This window comes from Ranitomeya imitator, chromosome 2 (assembly GCF_032444005.1).
Source record: "Ranitomeya imitator isolate aRanImi1 chromosome 2, aRanImi1.pri, whole genome shotgun sequence".
Lineage (NCBI taxonomy): Eukaryota > Metazoa > Chordata > Amphibia > Anura > Dendrobatidae > Ranitomeya > Ranitomeya imitator.
The window spans coordinates 71,524,559-71,545,375 of NC_091283.1; positions in this window are offsets into that span (position 1 = coordinate 71,524,559).

Below are 20,817 nucleotides of genomic sequence, written 5' to 3' on the forward strand. Positions count from 1 at the left end.
AATCCCGCATCACTGATTGGTGGCGGCGACCAATCAGCGATGGACACAGTCCGGCCGAGAATTAGTCCCTCCCTACTTACGTCCAGTCAGTGCCCGGCACCCGCTCCATACTCCCCTCCAGTCAGCGCTGTGAGCGCCAGCCAGCCGGAAAGCAGAGCACGTCACCACTGTGCTTTCTGGCTGGCGCTCAGTCAGTGCAGAGAAGCACAGCGCCGGGGGACAGACACCGGAAGGTAAGTATGTAGTGTTTTTTTTTTTTTACTTTTACGCTGGTAACCAGGGTAAACATCGGGTTACTAAGCGCGGCCCTGCGCTTAGTAACCCGATGTTTACCCTGGTTACCAGTGAAGACATCGCTGAATCGGCGTCACACACGCCGATTCAGCGATGTCTGCAGGAGGTCCAGCGACGAAATAAAGTTCTGGACTTTCTGCTCCGACCAACGATGTCACAGCAGGATCCTGATCGCTGCTGCCTGTCAAGCTGAACGATATCGCTATCCAGAAAGCTGCAACGTCACGGATCGCTAACGATATTGTTCAGTGTGAAGGTACCTTTAGGCTGCCGTCACACTTACAGTATTTGGTCAGTATTTTACGGCCCTGCGCTTAGTAACCCGATGTTTACCCTGGTTACCAGGGGACCGGCATCGTTGGTCGCTGGAGAGCTGTCTGTGTGACAGCTCTCCAGCGACCAAACAGTAACGCTGCAGCGATCGGGATCGTTGTCTGGATCGCTGCAGCGTCACTAAATGTGACGGTACCTTTAGACCAATATGGAAGGAGAAATTAACTTTTTTTTTCTCACAAAAAAGGTTACTTTAGTCCCATTTTTTATTGTTAATGTTCACAAGGATTACAGGAGAAAATGGATAGCAAAATTTGTTGTGGAATTTCTCCCGAGCATGCAGATACCCCATATGTGGTGAAAAACTACTGTTTGGGCGCATGCCTTTCTCTGTGCAAGGTGGCGGGGTGTCTGCTGACTGTGGATTAGTTGACTCGGCTGGGACTATCGCCCCGGGCCACCTTGTTACACTGTCAGAATTCACACTTCATATCCTAATACTACAGAAGGAAATGTAAGGGTATGTCAGGGTCGATTCATGCCCTGCATCCAGGGCCGGCTTACAGGTTTTTGTGGGCCCTGGGCGAAAGAGTCTCAGTGGGCTCCTTCAACATATACCACAATTCATGATGCACAGATAATAATTATAGGTATTAGTACAATGCCAAAGATTTCACTTACTTCTTACATTACATGAGTGATATCTATTGTAAATTCTAATAGTTCAGAATCCGGACAGAATAGTCCTCCATACAGTATAATGGACCCCACAGCGCTCCTTATATAATGGGCCCCATAGAATGCTCCATACAGTATATGATGGGCCCAATATAATGCTCCATGCAGAATGGGCCCAATATAATGCTCCATGCAGAATGGGCCCAATATAATGCTCCATGCAGAATGAGCCCATATAATGCTCTATATATAACATGCCCCATATAATGCTTCAGTATATGATGGGCTCCATATAATGCTCCCTGCAGAATGGGGCCCATATAATGCTTCAGTATATGATGGGCCCCATAGATTTAAAAAAAAATAAAAAAAAATGTAATACTCATCTCTCTTTGCTGGCCGCAGGTACAGACTCCTCAGCATCACAGTCTTCCGGCTCTGCACTGTGACTGTACAGAACAGAGCACACTATAGTGACATCATCGCGCCTTCTGACCTGTAACGTTACAGAGTAAGAAGACGCCAGAGTCAGAAGACGCAGAAGACGCCGCAGTGGAGGAACAGGGAGAGATAAGTATTGCAAGTGATGGGTGGTACTGAGCAAGCGGGGGGAGGGGCCCACTTGCTGGTGCCGAAACTGGGCCCCCATAGCGCGCCCGTGTCCCTGACAGTGAGTGGGCCACTCCCGCCTGCTCAGGGCACGGTCACTTGCCCGGGTGCTGACGCCGGCCCTGCCTGTCTGCATTCATGATAAAACAGGTACACCTTAGTTATGTGGATGACACTGTAGAATCTATTTATATTATTGCCTTGTAATGTTTTCATTTCCTGTTCTGTCCAGATGTCACCGTATCCCAGAATTCCAAGCGGAGGAAGTTCACCGACCGCCATATTGGGACACCCAAGTGTGTCAATATGGAAACTGCTGCTGGTACCAACCTATTAAAACCAAGAAAAGTGGAGTATAAGGTCCACAATCATTACAAAAAAATAATTTTTAATGAGAATTCAGTAAATACAACAAACGTTAAATTACAATACAAAGTCAGAAAATTAGATCAGAGAGACACAGACAAAGAAGGATCAGGAAGAAAAGGACAAGTGTGTCCTGACCAAAGACCAGTAGGGGTATCATATAAAGTGCAAGTGCTGCTCAGTACTTCCACACATGGATCAAGGGGGTAACAATCAGTGTATGAAGCAGCTCATCCTATTGCTCAATGCATATGTTGTGCTTAGAATACAGTCCCCTCTCCCTAAAGTGCTTACCCATACTGGTGATCGGGCAGGAACACACGCCTCTCCGCCACCGACACCACCACGTGAGCTTTATCAAGGTGCGGTACCAACGTATTGCGCGGTACACGGTACCAGCGGAACACGGTCACACCACACACGCTCTATATGCCGTATGCACCACACTCACGCAGCCTGTTGCGCGGTACCACCAGTGGAACACCTGTTGTGAATTCTGCTTTTGGGTTCCCTCCAGTGGTTGTAGGTGGTAATGCAGGGCAGCACGGTGGCGCAGTGGTTAGCACTACAGCCTTGCAGCGCTGGGGTCCTGGGTTCTAATCCCACCCAGGACAACATCTGCAAAGAGTTTGTATGTTCTCTCCGTGTTTGCGTGGGTTTCCTCCGGGCACTCCGGTTTCCTCCCACATGCCAAAGACATACTGATAGGAATTCTAGATTGTGAGCCCAATCGGGGACAGTGATGATAATGTGTGCAAACTGTAAAGCGCTGCGGAATATGTTAGCGCTATATAAAAATAAAGATTATTATTATTATTATTATTAATGCAGTTGTCCAGGAGTTACAGTCATGGTCAGGTGTATCTGCTGATTGCAGTTCTGACTGGGTTATTTAGGTGTGCAGGAATCATTAGTCCTTGCCAGTTGTCCATGGTTCAGGGAGGTTTTGGATCAGTGTCTGGTTCCTCCTGCCTTGCTGCCAATTCAGCAAAGATAAGTGTTTGGTTTTTTTTTTCCTGTGGCACACAAGCTGTGTGCTTAATATTTTGAGCTATTCATTTGTTTTCTCTTGTCTAGCTTAGATTGTGTCAATGTATTCTCAGTCTTGTTGGATTCTCAGGAGTTGCAGATATACGCTCCACATCTTTAGTTAGATGGTGGAATTTTTTGTAACATCTGCTGTGGTTATTTTTTGGAAGGGTTTTAATACTGACCGCTTAGTATTCTGTCCTATCCTTTCCTATTTAGCTAGAAGTGGCCTCTTTTGCTAAATCCTGTTTCCTGCCTGCGTGTGTCTTTCCTCTACTACTCACAGTCAATATTTGTGGGGGGCTGCCTATCCTTTGGGGTTCTGCTCTGAGGCAAGGTAGAATTCCTACTTCCATCTATAGGGGTATTTAGTCCTCCGGCTGTGTCGAGGTGTCTAGGATTTGTTAGGCACACCCCACGGCTACTTCTAGTTGCAGTGTTAAGTTCAGGAATTGCGGTCAGTATAGTTTCCACCAACTCCAGAGAAAGTTCCATGCGGCTCCAATGCCACCAGATCATAACAAACACCGTCGCAAACACGCCGCCGCCGGGATCAGCCGAATGATTCACTGACTGCCGCCATCTTTGTACAGAAGGAGCGCTTGCGTAGTTTTAATGTGACCGCTGCTATCTGTCTGCACAAAGATGGCGGCAGTCTGATTTACTGCACCTGCGCGAATTACGCACAGGTGCAGTGAATCATTCGGCTGATCCTGGCGGCAGATGCGTGACATGTCTACATGCAGAGGAAGCTGGTCACATTAAAGGGGTTTTCACACGAACGAAAGTTCATTTTAAAAATTGACTGTCTGACCGTGTACAGAACATACCACATCTCCTGGGTAGAGGAGGAATCAAAAGACAATACTGACATTACAGCAGGGGATCACAGAGGATTCATTTTGAGAGGTAAAATATTTCACTGACTGTTTTTAAAAAATATTTTACCTCACAAAATATATCCTCTGCGATCTCCTGCTGTAATGTCAGTATTGTCTTTGAGGGGAGGACACAGCACAGGAAGGAGAAGCAGACAAGGGGGATAGCAGATGGGGTAGACAGGTCAAAGAAGAGAGCACAGACCGGAGAAGTCAGCACATGGGGAAAGAGAGAGTGGATAGGTGGGGGAGAAATTCTCAATGCTGCAAAGCCTGCCCCCATCGCGACATTACCGCCCTCCGGATGCGATAGCATCGGGCCTCCATCTAGTGTTTTGATAATGGTTTTATACGTGGCGACTCATGTGCATTATACATGTGTGTAATTTGATAAGACTAAGGAAAGTATTAGGATGAGAAATTAGGAAGTAAGCATAGGTATAGCATAGGGGTAATAGATTAGGACAGAACTGGGTATAGTGCAGTGGAGGGCACTGTAGTATAGAAGTTCAGTAGGATCAGTATAGAAGTAGTTAAGGTTTTAGGGAATTTTCCAGTTGGGAGGAATAGGAGCAATAAAAAGAGTAGGACACTTACTGGTTTAGTTAGGTGGGAAAAGATCTTGAAAGTAAGCGATATAGATTAGATGGGTATTAAGAAAGGAGCAGGTGGTGTGTATTGGCAATGAAAGAGTACAGGACATCTTATTGGCCAAGTGTTCTTTACCTAGTTGTGTGGGAAGACGATGGCAGAAACGACAAGTGAAAGAGAAAAGAATCAAAGAGACAACAGTTATCTGTAAGCTAGCAAGTCTAGGGTATACTCAGCCGGGAGCTTCTGAGAGTCCCTTAAGGGACTCTGGGGGAAGGCACGTGTGTCATACGGGTCTGAGCCGATGCAGTTGGGAATGCTGAGTCGGGGAGGAAGGGTGCAGTTTGAGTAAGGTACAGCAAGAAGCAGATTGTTACTCGATTCCCAGGACGCGGGCTGGAAGATAAAAGACTGTCCATACGACATGCACTACTGTTTTATAGATACTTCATGGTGTCCTCTCCTGTCACTCCTTGGAAGCAAGTTTAACTGTTAGTAAAAGGACTTCGTTATATGGAATTGGTCTGGTCTCCTTGTTGTGAAGTCTCAGGGGGGCTGATGCCGAGCGTGGCGTGACCAAGAAAATCCCATGGCAGACAAAATGACTAGTGATAAAAATTCCCCATTAACCCCTTTACCCCCAAGGGTGGTTTGCACGTTAATGACCGGGCCAATTTTTACAATTCTGACCACTGTCCCTTTGTGAGGTTATAACTCTGGAACGCTTCAACGGATCCCAGTGATTCTGACATTGTTTTCTCGTGACATATTGTACTTCATGACAATGGTAAAAATTCTTTGATAATACCTGCGTTTATTTGTGAAAAAAACGGAAATTTGGCAAAAATTATGAAAATTTCGCAATTTTCCAACTTTGAATTTTTATGCAATTAAATCACAGAGATATGTCACACAAAATACTTAATAAGTAACATTTCCCACATGTCTACTTTACATCAGCACAATTTTGGAACCAAAATTTTTTTTTGCTAGGGAGTTATAAGGGTTAAAAGTTGACCAGCAATTTCTCATTTTTACAACACCATTTTTTTTTAGGGACCACATCTCATTTGAAGTCATTTTGAGGGGTCTATATGATAGAAAATACCCAAGTGTGACACCATTCTAAAACCTACACCCCTCAAGGTGCTCAAAACCATATTCAAGAAGTTTATTAACCCTTCTGGTGCTTCACAGGAATTTTTTGAATGTTTAAATAAAAATGAACATTTAACTTTTTTTCACAAAAAATTTAATTCAGCTCCAATTTGTTTAATTTTACCAAGGGTAACAGGAGAAAATAGACCCCAAACATTGTTGTACAATTTGTCCTGAGCACGACAATACCCCACATGTGGGGGTAAACCACTGTTTGGGCGCATGGAAGAGCTCGGAAGCGAAGGAGCGCCATTTGACTTTTCAATGCAAAATTGACTGGAATTGAGATGGGACGCCATGTTTCGTTTGGAGAGCCCCTGATGTGCCTAAACATTGAAACCCCCCACAAATGACACCATTTTGGAAAGTAGACCCCTTAAGGAACTTATCTAGATGTGTGGTGAGCACTTTGACCCACCAAGTGCTTCACAGAAGTTTATAATGTAGAACCGTAAAAATAAAAAATCATATTTTTTCACAAAAATTAACTTTCCGCCCCCAATTTTTTATTTTCCCAAGGGTAAGAGAAGAAATTGGACCCCAAAAGTTGTTGTACAATTTGTCCTGAGTACGCTGATACCCCATATGTGGGGGTAAACCACTGTTTGGGCGGATGGGAGAGCTCGGAAGGGAAGGAGCGCCGTTTGACTTTTCAATGCAAAATTGACAGGAATTGAGATGGGACGCCATGTTGCGTTTGGAGAGCCACTGATGTGCCTAAACATTGAAACACCCCACAAGTGACACCATTTTGGAAAGTAGACCCCCTAAGGAACTTATCTAGAGGTGTGGTGAGCACTTTGACCCACCAAGTGCTTCACAGTAGTTTATAATGCAGAGCCGTAAAAATAAAACAAAACATTTTTCCCACAAAAATTATTTTTTTAGCCCCCATTTTTGTATTTTCCCGAGGGTAACAGGAGAAAGCGGACCCCAAAAGTTGTTGTCCAATTTGTCCTGAGTGCGCTGATACCCCATATGTGGGGGGGAACCACTGTTTGGGCGCATGGGAGGGTTCGGAAGGGAAGGAGTGCCATTTGAATGCAGACTTAGATGGAATGGTCTGCAGGTGTCACATTGCGTTTGCAGAGCCCCTAATGTACCGAAACAGTAGAAATCCCCCACAAGTGACACCATTTTGGAAACTAGACCCCCTAAGGAACTCATCTAGATGTGTTCTGAGAGGTTTGAACCCCCAAGTGTTTCACTACAGTTTGTAACGCAGAGCCGTGAAAATTGAAAAAAAAAATCTTTCCCCCAAAAATTATTTTTTAGCCCCCAGTTTTGTATTTTCCCGAGGGTAAGAGGAGAAATTTGACCCCAAAAGTTGTTGTCCAATTTGTCCTGAGTACGCTGATACCCCATATGTTGGGGGGAACCACCGTTTGGGCGCATGGGAGGGCTCGGAAGGGAAGGAGTGCCATTTGGAATGCAGACTTAGATGGAATGGTCTGCAGGCGTCACATTGCATTTGCAGAACCCCTAATGTACCTAAACAGTAGAAATCCCCCACAAGTGACCCCATATTGGAAACTAGACCCCCATGGAACTTATCTAGATGTGCTGTGAGAACTTTGAACCCCCAAGTGTTTCACTACAGTTTATAACGCAGAGCCGTGAAAATAAAAAATCTTTTTTTTCCCACAAAAATTATTTTTTAGCCCCCAGTTTTGTATTTTCCCAAGGGTAACAGGAGAAATTGGACCCCAAAAGTTGTTGTCCAATTTGTCCTGAGTACGCTGATACCCCATATGTTGGGGTAAACCCCTGTTTGGGCACACGGGAGAGCTCGGAAGGGAAGAAGCACTGTTTTACTTTTTCAACGCAGAATTGGCTGGAATTGAGATCGGACGCCATGTCGCGTTTGGAGAGCCCCTGATGTGCCTAAACAGTGGAAACCCCCCAATTATAACTGAAACCCTAATCCAAACACACCCCTAACCCTAATCCCAACAGTAACCCTAACCACACCTCTAACCCTGACACACACCTAACCCTAATCCCAACCCTATTCCCAACTGTAAATGTAATCTAAACCCTAACCGTAACTTTAGCCCCAACCCTAACTGTAGCCTTAACCCTAGCCCCAACCCTAACTTTAGCCCCAACCCAAACTGTAGCCCTAACCCTAGCCCTAACCATAGACCTAACCCTAACTTTAGCCCCAACCCTAACTGTAGCCTTAACCCTAGCCCTAACCATAGCCCTAACCCTAACCCTAGCCCTAACCCTAGCCCTAACCCTAGCCCTAGCCCTAGCCCTAACCCTAGCCCAAACCCTAGCCCAAACCCTAACCCTAGCCTTAGCCCTAACCCTAATGGAAAAATGGAAATAAATAAAATTTTTTTACTTTTTCCCTAACTAAGGGGGTGATAAAGGGGGGTTTGATTTACTTTTATAGCGGGTTTTTTAGCGGATTTTTATGATTGGCAGCCGTCACACACTGAAAGACGCTTTTTATTGCAAAAAATATTTTTTGCGTTACCACATTTTGAGAGCTATAATTTTTCCATATTTTGGTTCACAGAGTCATGTGAGGTCTTGTTTTTTGCGGGACGAGTTGACGTTTTTATTGGTAACATTTTCGGGCACGTTACATTTTTTGATCGCTTTTTATTCCGATTTTTTGTGAGGCAGAATGACCAAAAACCAGCTATTCATGAATTTCTTTTGGGGGAGGCGTTTATACCGTTCCGCGTTTGGTAAAATTGATAAATCAGTTCTATTCTTCGGGTCAGTACGATTACAGCGACACCTCATTTATATCTTTTTTTTATGTTTTGGCGCTTTTATACGATAAAAACTATTTTATAGAAAAAATAATTATTTTTGCATCGCTTTATTCTCAGGACTATAACTTTTTTTTTTTTTGCTGATGATGCTGTATGGCAGCTCGTTTTTTGCGGGACAAAATGACGCTTTCAGCGGTACCATGGTTATTTATATCTGTCTTTTTGATCACGTGTTATTCCACTTTTTGTTCGGCGGTATGATAATAAAGCGTTGTTTTTTGCCTCGTTTTTTTTTTTTTTCTTACGGTGTTTACTGAAGGGGTTAACTAGTGGGCCAGTTTTATAGGTCGGGCCTTTACGGACGCGGCGATACTAAATATATGTACTTTTATTGTTTTTTTTTTATTTAGATTAAGAAATGTATTTAGGGGAATAATATTTTTTTTTTTTTTTTCATTTTTTAGGAATATTTTTTTTTTATTTTTTTTTACACATTTTGAAAAATTTTTTTTAACTTTTTTACATTGTCCCGGGGGGGACATCACAGATCAGTGATCTGACAGTGTGCACAGCACTCTGTCAGATCACTGATCTGACATGCAGCGCTGCAGGCTTCACAGTGCCTGCTCTGAGCAGGCTCTGTGAAGCCACCTCCCTCCCTGCAGGACCCGGATCCGCGGCCATCTTGGATCCGGGGCTGGACTGAGCAGGGAGGGAGGTAAGACCCTCACAGCAACGCGATCACATCGCGTTGCTGCGGGGGGCTCAGGGAAGCCCGGAGGGAACCCCCTCCCTGCGGGAAGCTTCCCTATACCGCCGGCACATCGCGATCATCTTTGATCGCGGTGTGCCAGGGGTTAATGTACCGGGGGCGGTCCGTGACCGCTCCTGGCACATAGTGCCGGATGTCAGCTGCGATAAACAGCTGACACCCGGCCGCGATCGGCGGCGCTCCCCCCGTGAGCGCCGCCGATCGCGCTGCCGATCGCGCTGGACGTACTATCCCGTCTATGGTCATGGGGGCCCACCCCACCTCGACGGGATAGTACGTCCCATGTCAGAAAGGGGTTAAACGTCACCTGCTTAACCCAGCAAGGAAGTACGTCGGCGTCTAAAAATCACTAAAATTGACAAATCTCCGGGCCCGGATGGGATACACCCCCGAGTACTGCAGGAATTAAGTACAGTCATTGATAGACCATTATTTTTAATCTTTAAAGACTCCATAATAACAGGGTCTGTACCACAGGACTGGCGTATAGCAAATGTGGTGCCAATATTCAAAAAGGGGACAAAAACTGAACTCGATAATTATATGCCAGTAAGCTTAACCTCTACTGTGGGTAAAATCCTGGAGGGCATTCTAAGGGATGATATACTGGAGTATCTGAAGAGGAATAACCTCATGACCCAGTATCAGCACGGGTTTACTAGGGACCGTTCATGTCAGGCTAATCTGATCAGCTTCTATGAAGAGGTTAGTTCCGGACTGGACCAAGGGAACCCAGTGGATGTAGTGTATATGGACTTTTCAAAAGCTTTTGATACGGTGCCACACAAAAGGTTGATACATAAAATTAGAATAATGGGGATAGGGGAAAATATGTGCAAGTGGGTTAAGAGCTGGCTCAGGGATGGGAAACAAAGGGTGGTTATTAATGGAGCACACTCGGACTGGGTCGCGGTTAGCAGTGGGGTACCACAGGGGTCAGTTTTGGGCCCTCTTCTTTTTAACATATTTATTAATGACCTTGTAGGGGGCATTCAGAGCAGAATTTCAATATTTGCAGATGGCACTAAACTCTGCAGGGTAATCAATACAGAGGAGGACAATTTTATATTACAGGATGATTTATGTAAACTAGAAGCTTGGGCTGATAAATGGCAAATGAGCTTTAATGGGGATAAATGTAAGGTCATGCACTTGGGTAGAAGTAATAAGATGTATAACTATGTGCTTAATTCTAAAACTCTGGGCAAAACCGTCAATGAAAAAGACCTGGGTGTATGGGTGGATGACAAACTCATGTTCAGTGGCCAGAGTCAGGCAGCTGCTACAAAGGCAAATAAAATAATGGGATGCAGGCAATGATTTGTACAGCTTATTTTTTTTTTTTTTTGTTTATTAATTTCACTTGGCATAGAGACAAACATATATATCTGAAGTGGGATGGGATGCATTAAAAGAGGCATAGATGCTCATGAGGAGAACATAATTTTACCTTTATACAAGTCACTAGTTCGACCACACTTAGAATACTGTTCACAGTTCTGGTCTCCGGTGTATAAGAAAGACATAGCTGAACTGGAGCGGGTGCAGAGAAGAGCGACCAAGGTTATTAGAGGACTGGGGGGTCTGCAATACCAAGATAGGTTATTACACTTGGGGCTATTTAGTTTGGAAAAACGAAGACTAAGGGGTGATCTTATTTTAATGTATAAATATATGAGGGGACAGTACAAAGACCTTTCTGATGATCTTTTTAATCACAGACCTGAGACAGGGACAAGGGGGCATCCTCTACATCTGGAGGAAAGAAGGTTCAAGCATAACAACAGACGCGGATTCTTTACTGTAAGAGCAGTGAGACTATGGAACTCTCTACCGTATGATGTTGTAATGAGTGATTCATTACTTAAATTTAAGAGGGGATTGGATACCTTTCTTGAAAAGTATAATGTTACAGGGTATATATACTAGATTCCTTGATAGGGCGTTGATCCAGGGAACTAGTCTGATTGCCGTATGTGGAGTCGGGAAGGAATTGTTTTCCCCAAAGTGGAGCTTACTATTTGCCACATGGGTTTTTTTTGCCTTCCCCTAGATCAACATGTTAGGGCATGTTAGGTTAGGCTATGGGTTGAACTAGATGGACTTAAAGTCTTCCTTCAACCTTAATAACTATGTAACTATGTTACCATCTAGGAACGGGGCAAATCTGAAACTGAAACCAGGGTAACACACACACAATCACCAAGAGAACCCCAGGGGCCTAAATGTCCCCCTATTTCTGTAATGGGCCAGGGTGTCAAAGAAGCAACACTCGCCCATGACTACCTCTCTGTGCCCTGTTAGGCCAGTCTCAAACGTCCAGATAATTCCGGTAATGGAAAAATCAGTACCGGAGTTATCCATGTCCGTGTGCTCACGTGGCACATCAGTGTGGCACACGTGCGGCAGCCGTGTGCCGACTGGGTACCACACGGACCGTGCAGGAGACAGCGCTACAGTAAGCGTTGTCCCCTGCTTTGGGTGCTGAATCCGGAATTCATTCCTTCTTCCCAGCAGCGTTCGCTGGAGAGAAGGAATGAAAAATCATTGTTTTTTCATTTTTTTGTTGCTAAAATAAAGTTCCCGGTAATCTCCCCCCTCCCACCCCCTGTGCGCCCGCCCGCTGGAAATAAAATACTCACCCAGCTCCTGCGATGCTTCCTCTCAGTGTCGCAGCTTGTCCTGTATGAGCGGTCACGTGGTGCCGCACATTACAGTGATGAATATGCGGCTCCACCACCCATAGGGGAGAAGGAATGAATGCCGGCTTCAGCACCACACGCTGGGGGGACAGCGCTTACTGTAGCGCTGTCTCCTGCACGGTCCATGTGGTACCCAGTTGGCACACGGGCAGCACACAGACAGCATCCGTGTGCGGTACATGTTTACACGGACCCATTGACTTTAATGGGTCCGTGTGATTCATGCGTTCCCACGAACACTGACATGTCTCCGTGTTTTGCAAACCGACACACGGTCCGTGAAAACACGCTGACATGTGCAGAGACACATTGATTTTAATGTGTCTACGTGAGTCAGTGTCTCCGATACGTGAGGAAACTGTTACCACACGTACCGGAGCCACTGACGTGTGAAACCGGCCTTACAGAAACACCAGCTCCAATGAATTGGCCTCATTGAGAATAAAGATCTCTCTTGGAGACCAAATTTGCTAGTGATACATGTTGCTTTTTTAACACACGAACCCATAGAAATTAATTAATCCATATATACATTGTAAAAATGGGACCTTTTCACCAGTCCGTGAAACTGAGAGCATGTCCTACTGTCACCTGTTTTGTGGATCACACTTTGTGCTTCCGAGTTTCATTCTTTAACTGAGTCAATGCATTAAAAAAAAAAAGTCAAAGTCTGCCTGCGTTAGTTTTTAAAAACAAATGAAAAACAAACAAAAAACCAAGAAAAAACCCAGATGCATAGGGGAAAATCTGTTTATTTTACACAGATGGAAATGGATGTGTGAATGAAGCCCAAGCCAGAGGCGGAGCAGGGAGCAGCCCTGGGCACCACATCTTGCTTTGAGCTCTAATGGATCATCTTTATCTAATGCACAATACACCTGCTTGGCAATGGCAACTGTGGCTAAGTGAGATTGTAGAAAAGTATTTTATTAGCAATTGTTCCTTTCATTCATTCTCCAAGCTGACACTTATCCTGTGTCATGGTCCCTCTAGTGGCTGCATTGAGCAAAGCAGCGTCAGAGTTATGGAATAAGCGTTAATTGAATCATAATATAATTTATTTACCTGCCAATTTTATTATTTTCTTAAAGTGAAAAACAATATCTCTTGCTATTTGTTAGGAGGTATAATACAATATACAAAAAGCTACTTTACACCATGCTGCATCTCAGCATCACCCTGTCCCCCCCCCCCCCCACCCACTCATCATTAAAAAAATATTTGCAATAAAGTATTTAGAAAGAAAAAAAAACCCACAGGCCCCGATTTATTAAGACTGATATTTCCCAGTATTAATGATATACATGCAGAATAAGATTTGCAGCATCTTATCAGTTACTACTGGAGTAATTTCTGGTGTAAAGAAACTGTGGCCAATTCTCATGAATTTGTCGCCCCGTCCCTGCCAATTCCCAGCGCTGCTCATTTTGACGGCTTACTTGAAGCTACTGCAAAAATGCCAAAAGTCGCAAAAGATTTGCACCATTTTTCTGATGTAAACACTTTGTCCAAAAACGTAAAACATTCCAGGTCTCGCAACATGGACAAGTGAAATTTTTTTTTTTCTCCCAAATTTCCACATTTTATATCACCATTTAAAATAAAGCAAAACACACACAATTGTGGGATTGTAGGTTTTTAAATTTTGCCACACATGAAATATTTTTTCCATCTTTCCCTCTTTCATTCTTGTCCCTCAAAAAACAATCCCTCATTCGTCTATATGAATGGAAAAAAATAAAATAAAATAAGCACATTTACAAAAAGAAAAAATGGCATGAATATGTTCTAAAGATCAGCTCACCGCTGGAGTGTTGAAGACTCTCAGGTTGCACAGTCATCTGCCTGGATCCACAGATTTTTCATTCCCAAGCATAGAAAGAGTCCAGCATTGCAAACATGAACTCATAAGACTTAGGCCGGCGTCACACTAGCGAGTTTTACGGACGTATGAGCGCAGAAAATACGTCCGTAAAACTCACCAAACAAACGGCACAATTATTCTCTATGCCCCTGCTCCTATCTGCCGTATTTTACTGATCCGTATTATTCTGGCTTCTACAGCCGTAGAAAATCGCAGCATGCTGCGTTTGTCACCGTACTGTGCAAAAAATACGCCAATGAAAGTCTATGGAAGCCAGAAAAATACGGATCACACACGGACCAGCAGTGTAACTTGCGAGAAATACGCAGCGGTGTTAGAGAGAAAAGCCGGCAATTCAGTGCGGTGTACAGTAAAATCACACTGACAGCTTACAATAGAATAGGTAGAATAAATGTGTACACATAGAATAGAATATATATATATATATATATATATGTCAGTGAGACACATATATGTATATTTTGTGAGTTCTGTTTTTGGGCTCCCTCTGGTGGTTACTGATGGTACTGGGTGACTTGTGTTCTCTGCGGTCTCTGGTGTCCACCTGTTCCATCAGGTTATGGGAGTTTCCTATTTAACCTGGCTTTTTTGTCATTTCCTCGCCGGCTATCAATGTAATCAGCGTGTCTTTTACCTCTGCTCCCTGCGTCTGTTATCTTCAGGACAAGCTAAGTTTTGATTTTCCTGTTCCACGTTTTGCTTAATTTTTGTCTTAGTCCAGCTTGCAGAGATGTGATTCCTTGCTGCTGGTTGCTCTAGTGGGCTGAAATTACTCCTCATGTTCCATGAGTTGGCACATGAGTTCAAGTAATTTCAGGATGGTTTTTTGAAGGGTTTTTCGCTGACCGCGCAGTTCACTTTTGTATCCTCTGCTATCTAGCTTTAGCGGGCCTCATTTTTGCTGATTCTATTTTCATAACTACGTATGTGCTTTCCTCTCATTTCACCGTTATTACATGTGGGGGGCTGCTATTTCTGTGGGGTGTTTCTCTGGAGGCAAGTGAGGTCTGTGTTTCTTCTTATAGGGGAAGTTAATCCTTCGGCTGGCGCGAGACGTCTAGGAATCATCGTAGGCACGTTCCCAGGCTACTGCTAGTTGTGTGTTTAGGTTCAGGATCGCGGTCAGCTCAGGTTCCATCACCCTAGAGCTTGTTTTGTTTTTGTGCTTGTCCTTTTGTGATCCCCTGCCATTGGGATCATGACATGTATATATATTATTACTTCATACAGCGCTAGATAGCTTTAAAGCCGGTAATTCAATTGCCGGCTTTTGCTCTCTCCTTCCTAAACCCGACATGATTTGAGACATGGTTTACATACAGTAAACCATCTCATATCCCCATTTTTTTTGCATATTCCACACTACTAATGTTAGTAGTGTTTATATGCAAAATTTGGCCGTTCTATCTACTAAATTAAAGGGTTAAATGGCGGAAAAAATTGGCGTGGGCTCCCGCGCAATTTTCTCCGCCAGAGTAGTAAAGCCAGTGACTGAGGGCAGATATTAATAGCCTGGAGAGGGTCCACGGTTATTGGCCCCCCCCTGGCTAAAAACATCTGCCCCCAGCCACCCCAGAAAAGGCACATCTGGAAGATTCGCCTATTCTGGCACTTGGCCACTCTCTTCCCTTTCCCGTGTAGCGGTGGGATATGGGGTAATGAAGGGTTAATGCCACCTTGCTATTGTAAGGTGACATTAAGCCAAATTAATAATGGAGAGGCGTCAATTATGACACCTATCCATTATTAATCCAATAGTAGTAAAGGGTTAAAAAAACACAAACACATTATTAAAAAATATTTTAATGAAATAAACACAAAGGTTGTAATATTTCATTCAACGCCCAATCCAGACACTGAAGACCCTCGTTCTGTAACAAAAAAAAATAATAAACCAACAATATCCTTACCTTCCGAAGATCTGTAATGTCCAACGATGTAAATCCATCTGAAGGGGTTAAAATATTTTGCAGCCGCTAATGCAACGTTGTTCGTGGCTGCAAAACCCCGGGGAATGAAGGTAAAGTAGGTCAATGACCTATATTTACCTTCATTTGCGGTGAGGCGCCCTCTGCTGGTTGTCCCTAGATCGTGGGAACTTTCCTAGAAAGCTCCCAGGCTCCAGTTCATAAGAGGCGCCCTCTGCTGGCCGGTTTCACACGTCCAGATAATTCCAGTACCGTATAAAAACGGTACTGGAGTTACCAGTGTGTCCGTGTCCTCACGTACCCACACGCACCGTGCTGGGTACCACACGTACCAGCATCTGGTGCTGAAGCTGCGATTCATATCTTCCCTGCAGCAGCGTTTGCTGCAGGGAAGATATGAATAATAGTGTTTAAAATAAAGATCTATCTTCCCCCCGCCCTCCCACCCCCTGTGCGCCCCCTCTCCCCCCCCCCCCCCCCGCTGTTCAGAAAATACTCACCTGGCTCGTTCCCTCGCCGGCGCTGCTTCCTGGTCTGGCCGCAGCTTCTCCTGTATGTGGTCACGTGGGGCCGCCGATTACAGTCATGAATACGATACGATACGATACACTTTATTGATCCCGTGGGAAATTATGGTATCACAGCAGCACGACTTAAATCATAAAAATCATAAAGGAATTACATAGTTGACATGACAGTGGAGTTGACAGAAGAACATTATACATTATACATTAGAATAGGACATACACAACGAGTGAACTGAAATGTAGAGAAATAAGTAGACATTCACCTTGGTGGTTTAACCCTAGTGTTATTGTTGTACATTCCCATGGCAGTTGGCACAAACGATTTCCTATATTTTTCCTTCTTACACCTCAGAAGTATTAGCCGGTTACTGAAGGTGCTCTTCTGTCTCATGAATAGCTCATATAGTGGATGTGCATTATTGTTCATAATTGCCATACACTTTTTCAGAGTTCTTTTCTCCACTACCTCCCCAAAAGAGTCCAGATTGCAGCCCACAGCAGACCTTGCCTTCTTAATAATCTTATTCAGCTTATTAGCATCAGAGGCCCGCACACTACTACCCCAGCACGTGATTGCAAAAAAGATGGCACTTGCCACCACAGATTGGTAGAACATTTCTAACATTTTGCTACACACATTAAAAGACCTCAGTTTCCTTAGGAAATACAATCTGCTCATCCCCTTCTTGTAGACAAACTCTGAGTGGCATCTCCAGTCCAGTTTGCTATCCAAATGGACCCCCAAATATTTGTAACTCTCCACCTGCTCTACCTCCTGACCAGCAATAGTGATCGGTAAGCATTCCAACTTAATCCTGCTATAGTTGGCCACCAACTCCTTGGTTTTCTTAACATTTAGTTGTAGATAGTTACCATTGCACCAATCCACGAAATTCGACACCACCCTTCTATATTCCTCATCCCCCTGATCTCCCCTAATGCATCCCACAACCACAGAGTCATCCGAAAATTTTTGAAGGTGGCAAAGTTCAGATTTATACTGAAAGTCTGAAGTATACAGTGTGAATAGAAAGGGCGCAAGCACCGTTCCCTGGGGGGCACCTACACTGCTCAATAATCTGCTTGACACCACTGCTCCCATCTGTACAAACTGTGGCCGATCTGATAGGTAGTCAGTTATCCAATTTCTCATCCCCTCCTCAACCTTCATATCAGTCATCTTTTTGTGTAGTAAAAGTGGCTGCAGGGAGTTAAATGCACTCGAGAAATCGAAGAACATCGCTCGCACCGTGGTTCCGTCAATCTCCAGAAATGAATGTACCCTATGTAACAGAGAAAGGATAGCATCATCCACCCCCAATCTATGTCGGTAGGCAAACTGAAGGGGATCGATAAAAGCGTTAACCCTCGGTCTTAAGTGAGCAAGCACTAATCTTTCCAAGGCCTTCATAGCATGAGATGTTAAGGCTACAGGACGATAGTCATTTAGGGTTGCAGGAGAAGAAGTCTTGGGTACCGGCACCAGACAGGAAGTTTTCCATAACACTGGTACCCTCTGTGTTTGTAGACTTCCATTAAATAGGCGTGTAAAGACAGTACACAGCTGGTCTGCACAAACTTTAAGGACACGTGAGCTGAGTCCATCAGGTCCTGCAGCTTTACCAATGTTAAGTGACTTAAACTGCCTCCTCACATCATTTTCGGATACTCTAAAATTAGTCTGCTCATCCTTCAATATCGATGTTGCAGAATTTGCACCCAGTTCCCATCCACTATCAGTTGGTATTACACATGTACTGCTAAATCTGTTGAAATACTGATTCATCTCATTAGCCTTGTCCATTGTTCACATAGGGGTGGAGCCGCATATTCATGACTGTAATCGGCGGCCCCACGTGACCACATACAGGAGAAGCTGCGGCCAGGAGAGGAAGCAGCGCCGGCCAACGAGGGAGCTTGGTGAGCATTTTTAGAACAGCGGGGGGCGCACAGGGGGTGGGAGGGCGGGGGGAAGATAGATCTTTATTTTAAACACTATTATTCATATCTTCTCTACAGCAAACGCTGCTGCAGGGAAGATATGAATGGCGGATTCAGCACCAGTGGGGGGGACAGCGCTTAATGTAGTGCTGTCCCCTGCACGGCACACGGACTGCACACGGACAATGTCCATGTGCGGTACGTGTTTTACACGGACCCATTGACTTTAATGGGTCCGTGTAATACGTGCGCTCCCACGAACACTAACATGTCTCCGTGTTTGGCACACGGCCAAACACGGAGACACGGTCCGCAAAAAATCAGTGACATCTGAACAGATGCAGTGATTTTTATGTGTCAACGTGTGTCAGTGTCTCCAGTACGTGAGGAAACTGTCACCTCAGGTACTGGAGACACTGACGTGTGAAACAGGCCTCATGGTGAGACATGGCGGATCAAATGACCCTCCTCCACCTCGCAATCATATGATCAACTATATCAGACAGTGAGTGAGAGTATATGCACTCATAAGTTGAGTATGGTATTTGCAGCAGATTTCTCTGCAGCAAAAATATTGTAAAATATGCACATTTTTTACTTGCATATTTTTCCCATTCATTTGTATGGAAGAACAATGATTAAAAAAGGATGAAAGAATTGACATGTGGCAGAATGATGGATGGTTCAAACCCTCAAAGAAATAAGCATAAGATTTCTGAAATCTTTTTCACTGTGCTAGTATGGTAAAATTCAGCAGAAAAACAAGTGGAAAAAAAACAGAGGTAAAAACCAAAATGGGTGAAGAAGCCCAAGCAGTTAAGAACAAATACACAAAATATAAAACACGTATCTATACATTAATGAGAAAGATTACTGCCCAAACAGCATAAACACTAAAGTCAATTGATAGTAATGTTTTCATACTACTCTTTGAATAATCCTAAAATTAAAGTTCTCTTGAATAAATAGAGAATTGCATCATCTGTGAATAATGTCAAAGACCACGTTCACATGTTCAGTATTTGGTCAGTATGTTACATCAGTATCTGTAAGCCAAAACCAGGAGAGGAACAAATACTGACTGTGTGAACGTGGCCAAATACCAAAATGTGCTTTCAGATGTCACCAATATATTCTATGCCTCTAGTTTACTGCATGGAATCACTGCTTTAAGGGTTTAACCCCTTAATCCCATATGACGTACTATCCCGTCCAGGTGACCTGGGACTTAATTCCCAGGGACGGGATAGTACGTCATATGCGATCGGCCGCGCTCACGGGGGGAGCGCGGCCGATCGCGGCCGGGTGTCAGCTGCCTATCGCAGCTGACATCCGGCACTATGTGCCAGGAGCGGTCACGGACCGCTCCCGGCACATTAACCCCCGGCACACCGCGATCAAAGATGATCGCGGTGTGCTGGCGGTGCAGGGAAGCATCGCGCAGGGAGGGGACTCCCTGCGGGCTTCCCTGAGACGATCGGTACACGGTGATGTACTCACCGTGTACCGAGCGTCTTCTCCCTGCAGTCCCCGGATCCAAAATGGCCGCCGGGCTGCATCCGGGTCCTGCAGGGAGCACTTCCGGGTCAGGATCAGGCTGCAGCTCTAATCCTGCCCGGCTGTATGTCAGATCACCGATCTGATAGAGTGCTGTGCACACTGTCAGATCGGTGATCTGTGATGTCCCCCCCTGGGACAAAGTGAAAAAGTAAAAAAAAAAATTTACACACTTGTAAAAAAAAAAAAAAAAAAATTCCTAAATAAAGCAGAAAAAAAAAATATTATTCCCATAAATACATTTCTTTACATAAAAAAAAAACAAAAAAACAATAAAAGTACACATATTTAGTATCGCCGCGTCCGTAACGACCCGACCTATAAAACTGGCCCACTAGTTAACCCCTTCAGTGAACGCCGTAAGAAAAAAAAAAAAAACGAGACAAAAAACAACGCTTTATTATCATAACGCTGAACAAAAAGTGGAATAACACGCGATCAAAAAGACGGATATAAATAACCATGGTACCTCTGAAAACGTCATCTTGTCCCGCAAAAAACGAGCTGCCATATAGCATCATAACCAAAAAAAAAAGTTATAGTCCTCAGAATAAAGCGATGCCAAAATAATTATTTTTTCTATAAAATAGCTTTTATCGTATAAAAGCGCCAAAACATAAAAAAAATGATATAAATGAGGTATCGCTGTAATCGTACTGACCCGAAGAATAAAACTGCTTCATCAATTTTACCAAACGCGGAACGGTATAAACGCCTCCCCCAAAAGAAATTCATGAATAGCTGGTTTTTGGTAATTCTGCCTCACAAAAAATCGGAATAAAAAGCGATCAAAAACTGTCACATGTCCGAAAATGTAACCGATAAAAACATCAACTCGTCCCGCAAAAAACAAGACCTCACATGACTCTGTGGACCAAAATATGGAAAAATTATAGG